The 18,773-nt window shown below is 40.7% G+C and overlaps 1 long non-coding RNA gene across 1 annotated transcript; it reads right to left on the reverse strand.

Moving 5' to 3' along the window:
• Positions 1-1,048: 1,048 nt before the first annotated feature.
• On the reverse strand, positions 1,049-3,161 carry LOC112846741 (uncharacterized). Its single transcript, XR_003219863.1, has 3 exons — positions 3,040-3,161; positions 2,381-2,943; positions 1,049-1,186 (listed from the first exon to the last, which is right to left on the reverse strand). It is a non-coding gene; the product is annotated as an uncharacterized LOC112846741 (long non-coding RNA).
• Between the last annotated feature and the right edge of the window lie 15,612 nt (positions 3,162-18,773).

The raw sequence follows: 18,773 nt of genomic DNA on the forward strand, positions 1-18,773 counted from the left end.
ATAAACCATGGTACCATCTGAACTGGCTTACAACATCCTAAAAGGAAAACCAAACAACCCTCAGAAATAGCACAAATTATCCTAATCTTTTCTTCATTGTGTGGTGTAGGTCTGAACTAAAAACATTTGAGTTAACAGAGAAATATAACTGTCCTGAGTCGAGATCCAGGAGTTGTGTACTTGGACTAAACAGAGGCTAAAGCGTATCAGTGAAAACACAAGGCTCAACCACCAGAATGTGTCCGGTCTGCTCTTCTTATCATCAGAAGTTGTGATGTGGAGGGTTTCAGTAACACATTATATACACTGGACCTTTAAAATCAGCCAGCAGAAATAATTAGCTGTTAAACTCACACTGAATTGCTGGTTTGACTGATTTAGGAACAATTATTTACTTCTTTTACTGTAAACTTTGAATTCACACAGAGTAAAATTGCTGGAGGATGACATGACTTGCCATAGTTATGTTAATATAATACATAAGCACACACATAATCATTTCTATTAGACTTTATTTTCACCTTTACGGTTTCACAAATCATCACAAAAATTATAATATAGTCCAGTTAGTTTGTAAGTAACATTAAAAACTACAAAGAGTGTTGAATGCTTAAAAACTGTTACCTGTTATTGACTACCAGAAGCTTGAACCACATCATCATTACCCCTCAGCTGTAAAAGGTTTATGGGGTATTGCTTTAATTATATTGTTTATCAGTCTTTACTGTTATGGAGGCTAAACTGAAGCATCGTAGAAGGAAAAAAACTTCTTATCTCAGTGGTTTCCAACCTCATCACATGATACCAGTGGTTTCACTGGTATCTGTTAGCATATGCAGTTTTTGTAAGAGAGAGGAGCTGCATTCATTACTGTGCTATCTTGCGGCACTAAAGTACTCTGCGCTGTGTTCAGGGTGTGTCGGTCTCAAGATGTGAAGATCCACTGCACTCTCTCCATTTCCACTAATGTTGAACTGACCTACAAATGATGGTTCAATAGTTGGAGACTGATAATACATGAAGCCAATCAGCTTCAGAGCAGTGTCTCCTTTGGAGCGCTGATACCACAAAATAGTGTTAAAGTTTTGGTTTTTATGTTTGCAGGTCAGCCTGACTTCCTCATTCGGTGGCTTCAGGAGCTGCTCCGGAGTTTGAAAAACCTTTATTTCTTTATCGAGGGACACTCCTGTAGAGAAACAAAGAAAAGTTGACAGGTTATAACTTGATGGCATTTCTTTTGAAGAATCCCATGTTCATTGAGACAACTGCTGTTGTGATTTGGCACTATATAAATAAAATAAAAATCAATATTCTGTAAATAATTACAGGATTAGAATAAAAAGTAAACAAAATGCAGCTCAACCTGAGAATACGAAGAATTAAAAGAGGGTTTATTGGCTAATAGATAATGAATAATTAGATTAGACATCAGAGAGTTTATAAACCCTATCCCTAACCCTCTCTCTTAACCTCTTTAAATGACCTGTGCTTGTGCGTACATTCCTTTGGACTCCCTATTTAAAACAGCTATTAGCGATTTTAATTCTTAATCTTTTAGAACCTGGTCTGTATTGTCCCGTGTCTTGCTGTCTTGTAGACGGACTCAGAGAGAGGGAAATACTGAAAATCAGAACTAATCACCCTAATGTGGCTGCCTTTCTGGAACATGTCTCTGCTGAAGGCTAACCATGGAAGGGTAAAATAACTGGAAATAACTAGTTCAGATGCTTTGCAGCATTTAATTTCCCAATAAAGGCTTAACCCTCTGTGGTCCTCACTGATGACAGAATCAGAATCAGAGAGACTTTATTTATCCCCAAGGGGCAACTAAGATACAACAGAGCAGCATGATGTTAAAAATAAGGACAGGGCATAAACACAGCAATAAGAATGAGATTAAAAAAATACTTAAAATATACAGTAGTTAAGCAGTTTTAAAATTACAATGACTGAATAAGTGAATAAATAACTTTAAATGACTAACAGTGAATAAAGTTTAGGCAGTATAAAAAAGAGTGTAGAGCAGTAGGAAATAAGACGGACAAGAAATAATCTAAAGTCGAACCTCTAAACTTACAACAAACAGAAGAACTCTATATATAATTAACATAAACCGTTTTTGATATATTTCAATCACAATGATTTTTGTTACCTGAATGCCAAGACACTGGGGAAAGGACAGCGAGGTAGGGTTAGAACTGAGGATTCAGACTTCAGGGTTTTAATAAAAAGTCTGATCATTGGTAAATTATTTATTGAACACTAATAAAACCATTAATTGAATGCAATTATCAACACCCAAATTAAAAAGTATAAAAGCAAACCGCTGGGAACCACTTCTAAGTCAAAATTCTAATGGACGGAGAGTCTCTACGAATACCTTTAATGCAGATGATGATGTGTATGATGAGATGAGACCAGTTCATGTTGAATGTCATAAACCAGCTCGAATCCCTGCTGAACTCAACTGTTTGAAAAGGACTAGAATTTGCTCTATATTTCTGTCAACTTCTCCAGCTCAGCTCCTCCCACTGTCTGCAAAGGTTTGTGGGCATGTGGTTTGCTGCAGGTGTTCAGGGTCAGATGAAGGTTTTTGTAGAGAAATTTCAGGCTTTTCTGCTGTGGTGGGACTAGAAACTGCACAGAAATAATGCCCACTGTTTTCAGGGTGCCTCAGTTTGCCCAAGTGCAGGAATGCTTCAACCTCTCCATTTCCACTCACGTTGAATAAGCCCTCATAGGGTTTCTCCACAGTCTGAATTTCTTTATAACTTGTAAAACCAACTAGCTTCAGAGAGGTGTCTCCTGCTGGGCGATGATACCACACAATAGTGTCGTAGCTCTTGACTTTGTGTTTACAGGTCAGCTTTTCTCCTTCAGTTATGTTCTTCAGGAGATCAGTCGGAGTCTGATGAACATTTTCATTTTGATTTGGTGATGCCCCTGTAGAAAAAAATACTAATGTTAAATCAAACCTTGAGATGAAACTTTAACTTTTTCTGCATTAAGCAGACAGAAAAAAAATAAGTAAATAATTACCTTTGATCCCCAACAGTGCAATAATAAGTGATATTAAATGACTGTTCATGTTGAAAACCACTTCTGCTGACTGACAATAACTCTGAGTCTGGTGCAGGAAAGGGAGGAGACACAGCGGCAACAGCATCTCACCACGATAATGAAGTCTCACGTCAGCACCAGTTAAAGTGTAGCTGTCTCATGTAGAATCTAGAAGATGTTAAAAGTCAAGTCTCATTTTTAGGGGACAGCGTACTGTGAAAAGATTTTATATTGAGGTGCCCCAAAACAAGTAAAAATTCCCTGAAAAGGGAATTCTGGTGAATACTAGAGAGATTTACTGCACTTACTAAATTAACAGGAAATAATTAACTTGGTCTGACAGAAAAACAAACAAAAAAACATAGTTTAAACCTTAAAAACTCTGATGTGGATGGGCGCTGTTGTCTGCATAGAACCAGGAATCAAACCCCCAACCACCACAACCAGTTGGTAGATGACCTGCTCCTAGACCCACCCCATTATAATATACAAAGAAAAGAAAAGAAACTGTTAAAAACAATGACTATTCACTTCAGTCATCTCTGTGCAGCTCTTAAAAGGGAGTTTTTCCTTCCCACTGTCGCCGAGTGCATGCTTGGCAGTTTTTCCTGTATTATTGTAGGAAGAGGAACACAATAATTATATATGGAGTGAGGATGTTTTGTCTTTAAAAATGCATATTACAAATTAGTTACATTATTTGCAGTGAAACCAGAACAAAACAAAAAAAATGTTGGTGAATAAAATGAATATCTAGTAAAAAGAAAATGCAAACATGTAATCTGCCTTCAGGAAATGGTTCACCCCCTTGTTCACATTCAAATATGTATAAGTATCTGTGATCAGAAAAAATAGAATATCTTATAAGATAAGAAGCTTATCCATCCATCCATCCATCCATCTTCATCCGCTTTATCCGAGGCCGGGTCGCGGGGGCAGCAGCCTAAGCAGAGAAGCCCAGACCTCCCTCTCCCCAGCCACTTCTTCCAGCTTATCCGGGGGAACACCAAGGCGTTCCCAGGCCAGCTGAGAGATATAATCTCTCCAGCGTGTCCTGGGTCTGCCCCGGGGCCTCCTCCCGGTGGGACATGCCCGGAACACCTCACCCAGGAGGCGCCCAGGAGGCATCCTTGTCAGATGCCCGAACCACCTCAACTGGCTCCTTTCGATGTGGAGGAGCAGCGGCTCTACTCTGAGCCCCTCCCGGATGGCCGAACCTCTCACCCTATCTCTAAGGGAGAGGCCAGCCACCCTTCGGAGGAAGCTCATTTCTGCCGCTTGTAGCCGCGATCTCGTTCTTTCGGTCACTAGCCACAGCTCGTGGCCATAGGTGAGGGTAGGGACGTAGATCGACCGGGAAATTGAGAGCTTCGCTTTTACACTCAGGTCTCTCTTCACCACGACGGACCGGTGCAGCGTCCGCATCACTGCAGCCGCAGCACCAATCCGTCTCTCGATCTCCGGCTCCCTTCTCCCATCACTCGCGAACAAGACCCCGAGATACTTGAACTCCTCCACTTGGGGCAGGAACTCATCCCCGACCCGGAGTGAGCACTCCACCCTTTTCCGGCTGAGAACCATGGCCTCAGATTTGGAGGTGCTGATCCTCATTCCCACTGCTTCACACTCGGCTGTGAACCGTTCCAGTGCGAGCTGGAGGCCTTCACCCGATGAAGCCAACAGAACCACATCATCTGCAAAAAGCAGAGATGAGATTCTGAGGCCACCGAAGTGAAAGCCCTCCGCCACTTGGCTGCGCCTAGAAATCCTGTCCATAAAAATTATGAACAGAACCGGTGACAAAGGGCAGCCCTGGCGGAGCCCATCACCCACCGGGAACGAGTCCGACTTATTGCCGGCAATGCGAACCAAGCTCTTGCAACGGTTGTATAGGGATCGAATGGCCCGTAGCAATGGGCCAGACACCCCATACTCCCGCAACACCTCCCACAGGACACCCCGAGGGACACGGTTGAATGCCTTCTCCAAGTCCACAAAACACATGTAGACTGGTTGGGCAAACTCCCATACACCCTCAAGTATCCTTGAGAGGATAAAGAGCTGGTCCAGTGTTCCGCGACCAGGACGAAAACCGCATTGTTCCTCCTGTATCCGAGGTTCGACTAGCGGACGAACTCTCCTTTCCAGCACCCTGGCATAGACTTTCCCAGGGAGGCTGAGGAGTGTGATCCCCCTGTAGTTGGAACACACCCTCCGGTCTCCCTTCTTAAAGATGGGGACCACCACCCCGGTCTGCCAGTCCAGGGGTACTGCCCCTGATCTCCACGCAACATTGTAGAGGCGTGTCAACCAGGACAGCCCTGCAGTGTCCAGAGCCTTCAGGAACTTGGGGCGGACCTCATCAACACCAGGGGCTCTTATTTTTATGTTATTGCTGTGTGATTCTACTTTTTCCATTGGCTGAACAAAATGATTTATTTTAAACAGTCAATTGCTTGGAGAAAATGCCAATGTGGAGTCCATCCCGACCCATAGCTAGAGTTGGCCTTGAATGAATACCAAAGCAACTAAGTTTTATTTGGTACAACAAATTACAAAGTATATTAAAATTAAATTATTGAACAAATAAATGACTTTTTACTATTACTAACTGATTTTGCACTGTCACATTTGTTTCCACACTATTGCCCCAGTTATATAAATTTCAGTCTCAGCTGATTCCAAGTCATTATTTGGTTAATGCATGATAACTAAATAATATCGTCAGACATTAATAGCCCACCGTAGCCATGTTAGTGAGGTGTATTACAAAGAGCTGTCAGGATTATTTCCAAGGAACCTTAAGAATGCTGCTGGAAACACACAGCAATCTTGCTGCTGTATTTCTGCACAACTTCTTAGTGAAGGAACAGCCTGACTTGATAGGACATAAACCCAAATGAGAGCCACAGAAACAGGTGCCTGCTCCTCTGTGCCATCTACAAATCTATCAGCACTGGAAGCCTGTGCTTTGGGTTTTTTGTAAATACCAGAAAGATTTTGTGTCACCGTGCAAAACGAGCTGCACAATAGTACACTGCACTGTCTTGAGCTCCTGTCAACTGGATTATTAGTGAAACATTTTTTATGTCACTTGTACTAAGATCTCCACTGATGATGAAATTCTGTTTATATGTCTCTTCCACTGTGACATCCCTATAGTTGACATATCCAATGCATTTCATATCTGTCTGGCCAGCTGGCTGTTGGTACCACAGCATCACTCTGTATTCAGTTAGATTGTAGGTGCAGACTAGCTGCACCACGTTATTGGGCTTTTTGACGAGAGCAGGGGGAGTCTGATGGATCTCAATACCCACACAGCAATCTGAAGAGAAGATAAGAGCATTTTTTCTTATTATATATTATTTGCAATGAATAAATGAGAGAAGGAATATGAGTCAGTACCTGCTAGAAAAAAGAAAAAGAGAAAGTAGATCATTTTGATGTCTTCTATAATGGAGAGCTCCTCAGTTTTGTCACATCAGCTTGTGTCTCTGAGGTCTGAGGAGGAAAAAGGATGAAAGGGGTGTGGGTAATGCACAGGATGACTCCACCTCCTAACATGTAAATGGTCAGCTGGTTCTTGGTTGTTATTCCTGTTTTTTAAGATGAGAACACTTTAACATATTCTTGTGTACATTTTTATATTAGGTGTTGGTATTAATCTAAAATGACACTGAAAAGATTACAGCCAAATGTTCTGAAGAGTAAGAATGGCTCCACCATGTGGCATTTCACAGCATAACTCTCTCTCTCTCTCTCACTCTCTCTCTCTCTCTCTCTCTCTCTCTCTCTCTCTCTCCATGTATATATATATGTAAAACAACAGCAGGAACCCAATGCAATGGACTGAAACAGAGAAAATATCCAGTGAGTGGCAGTTCCCTGGGATAAGATGTCTTGTTAATGCCAGAGGTCAGAGGAGAATAATCAGACTTTTCTGAGCTGATGGGAAGGCAGTCGTAGATCAAATAACCACTTGTTAAAATCAAAAAATATGCACCTTGATATAGGTAGATTTACAGTGGCAGAAGACCACATCAGATGCCGCTCATGTCAGAACAAGAAAAAAAGGCTGCAATCAGCCAAAAATACTGGCGGCTGCCAGAGCTACCCCTCAGCATAGCTAGTAGATGCAAATCCTATAATTAGTATTAGAGAGTATAATATCCCATCAACCCTTTATGACTGAGGAGTAAAAAAAATGGATGCCAAAAAACAGCATATGGAAAAACAATGCTGGGTCTGATGAGTCTCAGTATCTCAGTTCAATTCAGTTCAGTTTTATTCATACAGCACCAAATCACAGCAACAGTTACCTCAAGGTGCTTTAGCACCAAATAACATTGTGAGACTGTTTAGTACGTTTAAATGGAAGTGTAGTTGGTTTCCCATTATCTACAGGTGTAGGCCAAAACAATCCCACCCAGACTCTTTGGAGGAGGTGGTCTTGATCCAGTTCCAAATCAGCTCCAGAGTGGTTCGTTTATGGCATGAATTTGATCCAACCTCAATCCAAATGAACTATCGGGTGGACATTGCAAACTTCGGTGAAACATTACCTTGATCGCCCTCATTACCTCACAACAAAGTCCAAGAATGACAGTTCTTTAACAAATGAGGGAAAAATCAGACAGTTTCCCAATATTCAGTCATCTTTGTTGAGTTTTGGTATAGCCTGGCAGGTATCTGCATCAGTGTGTGAGCTGACAGCACAGAGGTACACACCACTATCACTTGGCTCCAGATGTTTCACTGTGAAAGCTCCGCTCTCGCTCACAATCTTGTTGGCAGAAGATTTTTTTTGACTAATGTTTCCAAAGTCTGGGGCCTTGTAAGGTAGCATGTGGACAATCAACCTCAAGCTCTCCCCTGGTAACTGCTGAAACCAGTACATATGGTAGTAACTGCTATGCAGATTGTGATGGCAGTACATCTGGGCAGAGTCACCGGTTTTCAGGAGTAAGGTAGGGGTCTGTGTGACATTGTTAGTTCTTATATCAGCTAGAATCAAACACATGAACAAGTATTCTTTTATGTGAACTTTAGAAATATATGTAGTTTAAGAAGAAAAAGATACATTTCTGGGCATAAAGATCTTAAAACCATACCTGTAGTACAGAGGAGAGAAACAGTGCCGATGATAAATGGTGACATCATTCTCAACTCTTTGCGTGATGTTGAAATAGTATAGTATGTAGTTGACTACATTATAAAAGCATTACAGCCACAGAAACAGGTGTTTGCCTTACAGGAAACCACAAATAATTCAAAGCCTGTGCATCATGAGTGATACACAGCGATGTGTTCAGCTGCTGTATATTCCTCATAATTTGATGCACAGAAAAGTCCGGTTAATGGAAAGTGAACTGCGCTCTAGCATAGTTTTGAGTTGTGTCTGTTGCTCAAACACAGTGGGTCTGCCTTGACACTTGTGCTACAGAGTAAGTTCAGCAAAACCTGCATTTTTTTCTCTTGTGTACTTATGTCCTAACATTGGTAGTTTTACTTAGCTTCAGTAAGTCACCTTAAGGTATTCCAGTCCAAACTCTTCTTCTGTACTCACTGATCATGAAGTAATCATGAAGTGTTAAACAATAAAGTTTAACACCTTAATACCTGAGTTGATTCAGTTCAACTCAATTTTATACAGCGCCAATTCACAACAACAGTTGCCTCAAGGGGCTTTATATGTAGGGTAAAGACCTTACAATAATACAGAAAAAACCCTAACAATCATATGAGTAAGCGCTTTAGTGACAGTGGGAAGGAAAAACTCCCTTTTAACAAGAAGAAATGTTTGGCAGAACCAGGCTCAGGGCGGGGTAGGGGAGGAAGACAGGACAAAGACATGCTGTGGAAGCCAGAGATTATTAACAACTAATGTTTACATGTATAGGTGAATAAAAACATGAATGAAAAAAGGTGAGAGAAGGAGAAACACTCGGTGCATCATTTGAAGCCCCTAGCAGCCTAAGCCTGCTGGGGAAGATTCAAGATCACCTGATCCAGCCTTAACTATGTGCTTTATCAAAAACTACATTTTTAAGACAAATCTTAAAAGTAGAGATGGTGTGTGTCTTCCAAATCCAAATTGGGAGCTGGTTCAGTACAAGAACCCTGGAAGCTGAAGGTTCTGCCATTCTACTTTTAAATATCTTAGGAACCACATGTAAGCCTGCAGTCTGAGAGCAAAGTGCTCTTGGGGTGATATAGTATTATAAAGCCTTTAAGATAAGATGGAGCCTGATTATTCAAGACCTTTTATGTGATGAGAATGATTTCAAATTTGATTCTGGACTTAACAGTCCTACATATTTGTTTAATATGTGTATTGAAGTTAATATCCTGGCCAAAAAGGACCACAAGGTTCCTCACAGTGTTACTGGAGGCCAAGGTAATGCCATCCAGAGTCAGAATCTGGTTAGATACCATATTTCTAAGATTTTTAGGTCTGAATACAATAACCTCAGTTTTATCTGAATTTAGATGCAGAAAGTTAGAGGTCACTCAGGTCTGCTGTTTAACTAATTGGTGTATGTTATCTGGCTTCGTGGATAGATAAGGTTGTGTCATCTGCATAGCAGTGAAAATGTATGCTGTATGCATCCTGATGATACTGCCTAAGGGAAACATGTATAATGCAAACAGAAGTGGTCCTAGCACTGAACCCTGTGGAACTCCATAATTAACCTTAGTGTGTGAAGAGGACTCTCCATTTACACAAACAAATTTGAGTCTATTAGAGAGATATGATTTAAATCATTGCAGTGCATTACCCGTAATACCTACAGCACGCTCTAATTGCTGTGATAAAATATTATGGGCAACAGTTCGAACGCTGCACTGAGGTCTAGCAGGACAAGCACAGAGATGAGTCCACTGTCAGAGGCCATAAGAAGATCATTTCTGTAAGGAAATATCAACAGAAGGAATTGAACATGATTCACTGATATATAGAATTTAATTAAACCTTTTGGCAATTAGACTCATCAGGGCAGGACCCCATGCAGTCTAGACGTTAGTGGTGGAGATGAAGAGGGAAGCTTGAATAGAGCATGAGTAATATGGGAGAGGTGAGTAGCAGGTTGGTTCCACAAGGGAGAACGTCAGATGTCCAGTGAGACTGTATGTGGAGTGGAGGCTGATTGGCCTGAAGATGGGCACGAAAGTGACTGGATTAGTGATGTCAGCAATGAGCTTGACAGCATGGAAAAGTGGAAGCGATGTAAAGCATAATTAGCCACCAAATACCCAAAAAGCAGATAGATGTATGACTACAGATCTTCCTGATTGAATGATCAGATGATCAGTTAGCTGTTTGACATCTACTCTTTCAAAAATTTGGGGTATAAATGGAAGGTTGGAGATTGATTCATTCACAACTTGAGGTTATCCATTAATATCCTGCTGTATGGTTTGATTGACTCGCTATGAAAAATTCCAAATGCCTTGATGTCCACACTGATGTCTTTAGAGTTCAAATATTTGGTGTCTTGCAAACCATGAGCCCATGGGCTGTAGTCACATATCAAGGTTTTAAAAGCTGAGCTTAAAGAAGTGCTGCACATGAATAGTGTTAAGAAAAAGCCAGAGAGGCCAACAATTACCACTGATTATTTTTAGAGGCATGTTTGTATTAAATAAAACAAGATACAAAGCATTACAACATGGATATAAAAAAGCAAGGATTGGTGCAATAAATCAAAAAATAAATGTAAATAAATGTTGAGTAGGCATTTTTCTTTTACTTCTGCAATTCTGCAAATTCTTATAACAGATTATGTACAGATTATTTTTTGAAAAAGGAAAACATAATGGGAAGAACAGTATAATCACATTAGCGGTTTCAAAATAAAAGTCTGTACCTCCATATGGGAGTTAATCTCTCTACAGTAAGAACTCCAGTTCTAACCTCTGAAATAAAAAGCTGAGTAGATGCAGGAACAGTAATACACAGATGATATTATATGTGGTGGTGAGGTTTTTGTGCTGAGAGGCAACCATAGATAACACTGTGTAAACTAGCTGCACAGAAGTACACCGCACTGCTGTCCTGCTGGAGTTTCTCAATTGTTAAGGTGCAGTTTTGATTTGCATTTGCATTCCCATCTATTATCACAGGCACATTGGCCTCTGGGGTGGGACTGTCTCCCACCATGTATCCCAGCAGCTGTAACTGTCCACCCTGTGACTGCTTGTACCAGAGGAACCTGTTGTAGCTGGAAATGGTGTGTAAACATCTGAGTGTGGCTGTCTCATTTGGGTTTTTGTACATATCAGCTGGAGTCTGGTGGACCTGGTCACTGAGTGAGACACCTGTGAAAGAAACAGCAAAGAACACCATGAGATACTTTACACACACAGAAATAAGAAGAAAGTGCGTGCTTTAGGCAAAAATATCCCTGTTTCATGCCATTACCTGAAACCAAATGAATTTTCTGAATCAGAATCAGGAATAAAATTTTCATTCTTGGGTATTTTAAAGTATTTAGTTATTGTGCAGCTGATGTGGTCAAATTCTGTTTTTCTCAGTGGATCTGCAGTCATACTGTTCAGCCACATCCTCGATACTCAGAAAGTCTTAAAGTGGGAGGTGACATTCTCCTGTCTGCAATGATCTATTAGTTCAGTAAGTATGTAAAGATATGCTGCCACCTCATGAGCAGAGGAGGGACAGAATCATAGTTGAGTCATTGTTCAGTATAAAGTATTTTGAGCTGTAAGGGCCACTGTACATATTTACTAGTAATAATACTAAACTAGCCAAGCTTGTTTTTTTTTTTTAATACAGGCACATGGTTAAAATACAGATTACAATGTAATGTCTGATTTCAGTGTATAAATACACATATAAATATATAGAAATTAAAGTCAAACTACTATGCTATATGCAATGTGTTTATATTCCACTGACCGGAGAAACTGAATGACATTATGCTACTTCAGGTGGCTGTGGATGAAATGACCCCAGTCGACGTGAGGTGGATGGGACCTGAGATAAAATTTTCTCAGTTTCAAGACAAGCTATTGAAGTAGCTACCAATAAGAGTGTGAGAAGCTGTAGGTTGACAAAGTATCACCTGGAAATGAATAAATTAGAGCATTACCTAGCCAACTGTATCGTGAAATGTTTGCAAACCATCAATCAACAGCTTCAAAGGGATGGATGGTGAGGGAATTGTTCTCTGTGTGGATGCAGCTTAAGTGCAGCCTGAAGCGCTTGGTTCACAGTGATTACACCTGGTCTAATCTCAGTGTTGTCACAGATTCTAAGGTAGCGACACCATCAGTCAGGATACTGCATCAAATCTAATGTGCCTCAACTGCCACTCTAAGTGGTTGTTGAGGTTGTGATGACATTATAGTAAGCACAAGGAGCATACATTTAACCAGGAGAACACCAGAGCAGACACAGATGACTAGGGAAAAAAGATAAAGGGAAAGACAAGACTGTATTTACACTAATTACGTGAAAGGACATTGTTGGGAACAGGGCACAGGTGGAGGCAGGGCAAACAGTTACAAAGGAAGGAAGATAAAAACAGAAAGCCTTCAGTCAGAAAGGTTAACAAAAAAGAGTGAGAGAAAGCAAAACCAACAAGTAGGCTGACATGCAAATTTCTTTAAAAAGGCTATTGCTGAAGCTGTTCATGAGAATCTCTGGCTTAGGTGTCACGCAAAGAACAAAACATGTGCCAGTCTTTAGAAGCTACAGGAAAGGCAGTGTAGCACAGGGCTCTGGACACTGCTTTGCAAATCTCTGCAGAATGCCCCACATTACTATAGTTGCTGTCAGAAAGTTTGGTAACAAATCGACCGTTAACTGCAGGAACAAAATCCCAAGAAAAAGTAAGCCAAGGTACATCACAGGAAGTTGATTCTGTTCATCTGGCAGAATTTCCAGATAAACAGAACCAACTTCCTGAAATTTCCTTATTTGGATGATTGAGCTTGCATCAAGACTAAAAAGTCAGATTTTTTAAAAAAAAGTCTGGAAGAGTCTGGAAAATGACAATGAAAATACAATGGTTAAAAACTAATTTAAAAAATAGAAGGCTTCACCTTCCAGGAACATTTCTGCCTGCACAATAAGAACTAAGGGGGTGTGAACAGTAATACACAGATGATATTATATGTGGTGGTGAGGTTTTTGTGCTGAGCAGCTGCCATAGATAACACTGTGTAAACTAGCAGCACAGAAGTACACCGCACTGCTGTCCTGCTGGAGTTTCTCAATCGTTAAAGTACAGTTTTTATTCTCATCTGCACTCCCATCCAAGGTCGCAGACACATTGGCCTCTAGAGTGGGACGGCTTCCCCACATGTATCCCAGCAGCTGTAACTGTCCACCCTGTGACTGCTTGTACCAGAGGAACCTGTTGTAGCTGGAAATGGTGTGTAAACATCTGAGCGTGGCTGTCTCATTTGGGTTTTTGTACATATTAGCTGGAGTCTGGTGGACCTGGTCACTGAGTGAGACACCTGTGAAAGAAACAGCAAAGAACACCATGAGATACTTTACACACACAGCAATAAGAAGAATGTGTGTGCTTTAGGTAGTGGTTATTCCAAAAATATCCCTCTTTCATGCCATTACCTGAAACCAGATTAATATTATGAATCAGAATCAGGAATAAGATCAACATATTCTTTATTTCAACTATTAAACTAGTTTTGGTGTATCTGTGCTGTTGCCTTCAGTTGCTGTTTTTCTCACTGGATCTGCAGTCATACTGTTCACCCACATCCTTAACACACAGAAAATCACAAGGTGGGCGGGAACCTCCTCCCATCAGCCCTACACCATTAGTTGAGTACGTTTGTGAAGATATGCTGCCAGTTCATGAGAAAACTGAGTCAGAGTTGGAGGGAGTGGTATTACCTACTGACACCACCACACAACTATGGCAGATGAAGCCAGATTTCTCCTGTAAAAAGGGTTTTTTTTCCCTTCGCACTGCCGCCAAGTGGTTGCTATTGTCCTCTGAGGGTTTGCTAGATTGTTTGGAGGATGTTGACTACCATGGGACTCAGAGCCTTTAGTTGTTCTGCCCCGAGACTTTGGAATCCACTTCCACCAGATCTCCAGCCCACAAACTCTCTCAGCACTTTTAAATCACGTCTCAAAACCCATCTATTTAGAACTGCATACACCTGATCTGTCTTAGTCCATTTTTACCTTGCTCAGCTTTTTACTTCTATGCTTGTGTTCTTTTTTTTTTTTTACTTCATGTCTAAATTTTATTTTGCCATGTTTATTATATTTTATTGCTGCTATTGTTCTCGTGTTATTGTAAGGTGACCTTGAGGGTCTGAAAGGCACCTATAAATAAAATGTATTATTATTATTATTATTATGTTAAGGCATGGATGGCTTTAAATTTTCTTAACGTAAATGAACAGAAAACAGAGGTGATTGTGTTTGGTCCCTGTGACCCCTGCGACCCCTTACAAATTAATAAAAAACCCTTTCCAAGGAACCAAGGAGTGATTTTTAACTAATCTAACATTTGACAAACAGATTAATGCTGTAATCAAGACCAGTTTCTTTCACCTTCGGCTACTTACTAAAGTGAAGCCATTTCTCTGTTTTAGAGACTTTGAGAGAGCTATCCATGCCTTCATTTCATCTCACCTCGACTATTGTAATAGTCTTTACTCTGCTGTTAGTTTGTCATCAAGTTAGTCGTCTGCAGCTGGTCCAATGCTGCAGCACGATTACTAACTGGCACACGCAAGCGAGAACACATCTCCCATACTGGCATCATTACACTGGCTGCCAGTCAGTTTTCAAATTCATTTTAAGATTTTATTATTTGTTTTTAAGGTGTTGTTGGTTAGCGCCCTCATACCTTTCTGATCTTTTAGGTTGGTACACTCCTGCAAGATCACTGAGGTCTACAGATCAAATACTCCTGGTTGTCCCGAGGTCCAGATTAAAGCACAGAGGAGATCGGGACTTTGCTGTGGCTGCTCCAAAATTGTGGAACAAACTGCCCCTTCACATCAGGACCTCCCCAACACTGGACACTTTTAAAACCCGTCTGAAAACCCACTTTTATTCCATGATTCTAAATCAGAATGAGTTTGTACTATTTTTATTTATCTTATTTCTTACTCAAATCTTCTAACTTCATGATTCCTTTTCTTAATCTTTATCATTTCTTTTGATTATTTTAATTGTACAGCACCTTGGTCAACACTTGTTGTTTTAAATGTGCTATATAAATAAATTTGACTTTGAGTTTGACTATTAGTGTAGGGCCTTAACAATATAAAGGCCTTGAGGTGACTTGCTGTCATTTGGTGCTATATAAATAAAACTGAATTGAACTGATGTCTTGAAATTGCAGGTCTGTTCAAAAACGTTTCTACTGTTGAAGGTGTCATGAGCTACAGATCAATTTTATTTCTAGCTTTATTCACCTAATAGGTTAAATTGAAATGTTTGGCCATGTTCTGCACCCACATGCACACACTCAAAATGTAGCTACGAGGCAAGAGTTTTAGTACGATGGCAAGAACCCGATGAAGCTCTGCTAACTGTTAAGAAGTGACGTTGTGATGATACTAACAGGGGAGGGCAAAAAGGTGAAAAATAAAAGACTGACATTGTTTGAACATCTGAAGAACACCAGGGGCTGGTCAGGCTCCCAGAGTTGCAGGGGTTTGGGGAAGAGTGAAGATTTTTCATGGAGCAAACGTGTCAAACTGTCTTTGGTAATGCCATGCCCCGCCATTGCATAAAAGTATTGCTCTAATCCTGAGTAATCGGCTGTCTGACATCAGATATTGACAAAGTGTTTGCAGAATGTGTGGTTACAGCAGATGAGTGTGGTGAGGTTTTTGTTACAGACTGCGCGGGTGATGCAGCAGTGTGCTTCACTTGCAGCGCAAAAATATATCACACTGGGGTGGGCTTCATTCTCAGCTGAAAAGTGAAGAGACGAAGCACTTCTGCCATCTCCGCTCACGTTATAAAGTGCTTGGAATGGGCCTTCAACAGTCTGACTGTCATATCGTGCGAACCCAATGAGAGTCATTCCATTCGTCCTTGTAGAGTGCTTGTACCACTGGATCATGTAAAAATCACTGTTACTGTGATTGCAGTTAATCAGGACTTGTTTTCCAGCCACTTTGAACATCTGAGCAGGACTCTGATGGACAGTTTTTGATGAGAGCCCTACAGAAAACACAATTGAAGCACACAGTTGGAGTTATTAGAAGCATTAATATTTAAATCAGTACTTACAGAACTCAGGAATTTACCTGCTAGACATAGTGGCAGAGCAGCTAACTGAAGGAGCAGTCTGAGCATCATTATTGTGCAGGTGAAAGCCAGAGAATCACGAAGAGTACTTGTGTAACTGCTGTTGACACTGTGTGATACAGAGACAGCCCCAGAGGTGTTTCCATGTGGTGGCATGGATTTACACAATTGTGATTATTTAGCGCCTCTTCTTGGCGTTAGTAGGGTACTGAACCTTTGATGCTACGAGTATAAATAAATGTAGAGTGTGCAGCACAACATGACTTTCTTACCTCTTTAAAGTTGTATTATTCTAGTGTCTTTACCTTACAATAAAAAATGCCTAAAAAGAGGCAACTGTTGTGATTTGGCGCTATATAAATGAAAATGAACTGATAAGGTTGGGTTTCTGGAGGTTGAAATTTAACTTAAGTATTAAATTAATGGTAAATAAAATAGAAAAGATAGCAAAAGGTGACACACTGAGGTCAAACAACAGTCAGTCTACTCTGAGTAATCCTGAGTTAACTGTGAGAAATGAAAAAGTTTTGTAGAAATTCCAAAAAATGAAAAGAAGGAAAGAAAGAAAGAAACTGGGGGAAAACCATATTTACCACTATGCAGGATCCCATCTTCTGTTAACGTTCCATAAATATTTAGAAACTGAGGTGGTGGACTTTTGAGAGAGGAATGTTGTCCCATTCCTGTGTGATTGCAGCTTCTCAAGAGTCCTGGGTGGTATTTTTTTTTTGTTTGTTGGTTTCTGATGCACTCAGCCACCATGGCCTGTAAGCACACTCACCGTGCAAGACTCCATTGCTGAAGGAAAAGCATGCTGAAGTCATTTTAATGTTTGCTGAACAACAATTAGACGAACCTGAGAAATACTGTAGGAATAAAGTCTGGTCAGATGAGACCAACATTAAACTCTTTGGACACACACCATGCTTGGAGGTCAAAAGTCACTGCATATGACCCAAAACACACCATACCAACAGTAAAGTTTGGAGGTGGGAACATCATAGTGTGGGGCTGTTTTTCTGCTTCACATAATTGAAGGAAGGATAAATGGAAAAATGTACAGAGACATTCTTGATAAAAATCTGCTGTCAACTAGGATGAGAAAATGAAATGAGGGTGTAGGTTTCAGCAAGACAATGATCCCAAACACACATCGGAGCAATGTGAGGAACTAGTTTCTTCATACAGGAGGATCTTTGAAGCAATCCTCACCAACAAAGGCTTGAATAGGAACTATTAAATAAATTTCAGTTACCAGCCTCAATCCGTTTTCCCTGTGTCATTCCTCATTATTACACATAATTTATGGTCATCTGTGGTTTGATTTCTTTGCATGTGTGGATTGGATTGATGAGAATTTCATGTCAATACCATCTTTAGATGATAGAACAGTGAAGATGGAAGTTAGGTACAGCAGCTAAATCTGTTACAAAGCATCTTTTCATTTTATGTGTTCATATATTTTGTAGCTGGTGCCTAAAAGAACAGACAGAAACTGTCCCTCCAAAGATGTTGCTTAAAAGTCATCCTCTAGCTGTATCTGTTATCTCCTTTTTTCTGGCTTCATCACACCCTTCTGATGTTTACCCTTGGTATAAAGTCACACAAGCCTGAAGAGAAGCTTCCTCTCTGCAAACAGAACCTCCTCTGTTGTCCGAAACTGGAGAGGTTAACATTCCTCTGCCCAGGCCTCAAATAAAGGCCTAAATTCTTGTGGAAATAATCCAGATTCCTGCTGGGAGTGCAAACCTACCCTCTCTTCCCTGGCTCCCTCAAGGTGGACAATCAGTGTCTTTGTGAAGCCAAGTTGATGCCAACAGTCTGAGAGCAGAGCAGGTCCCCCCAGCACCAATAAGCCCCTCAGTTCTGCAGTGCGAGTTGAGCAGACGGGCTGACTAGCTGTGGAAACAGTGGGGTAAAAGATTGTTGTAGGGACTTGTCAAGATGGACAGAATTACTTGTAAATGGACTATCAGGGTGACACTTTCTTGGCGGATTATGGATGTGCATTTCTCTAAATGGATTTAATGGCATCGAAGAAGTCACAATGTGAAATCTGACTGAAAGGTAGGCTGCTCTCCTCATTTTTTCTGACCCCCAGTAAGTTGGACAGACTTCACAGTTAGAAGCTGCGTTATTTTACGTGGCAGCACTCAAAACCGCAAAGAGAAGCAAAGGCTTACATGATCAAGAGACACAAGTCAAGGTGCTACCTTCAAAAATGTTTCAAAATCTGGTCACATCTTTTGTCTACAGAGGACTATATTAGCAAAATATTAAACAAGAGGCAGAAATCTTTCTGTCATGTTTCTTTAATCTTGTCTCTTTCTGTTACTGTACAAGTCGTAAAAAAGGCAAAAGGTGCTTTACTTCAAGTCTCTTCTTTGTTTTGGAGGGCGGGAGAAGTGCAGGGGGTCAGTCAGGCAATTAGGCAGGA

Source organism: Oreochromis niloticus, linkage group LG4, assembly GCF_001858045.2.
Source record: "Oreochromis niloticus isolate F11D_XX linkage group LG4, O_niloticus_UMD_NMBU, whole genome shotgun sequence".
Taxonomy (NCBI): Eukaryota; Metazoa; Chordata; class Actinopteri; order Cichliformes; family Cichlidae; genus Oreochromis; species Oreochromis niloticus.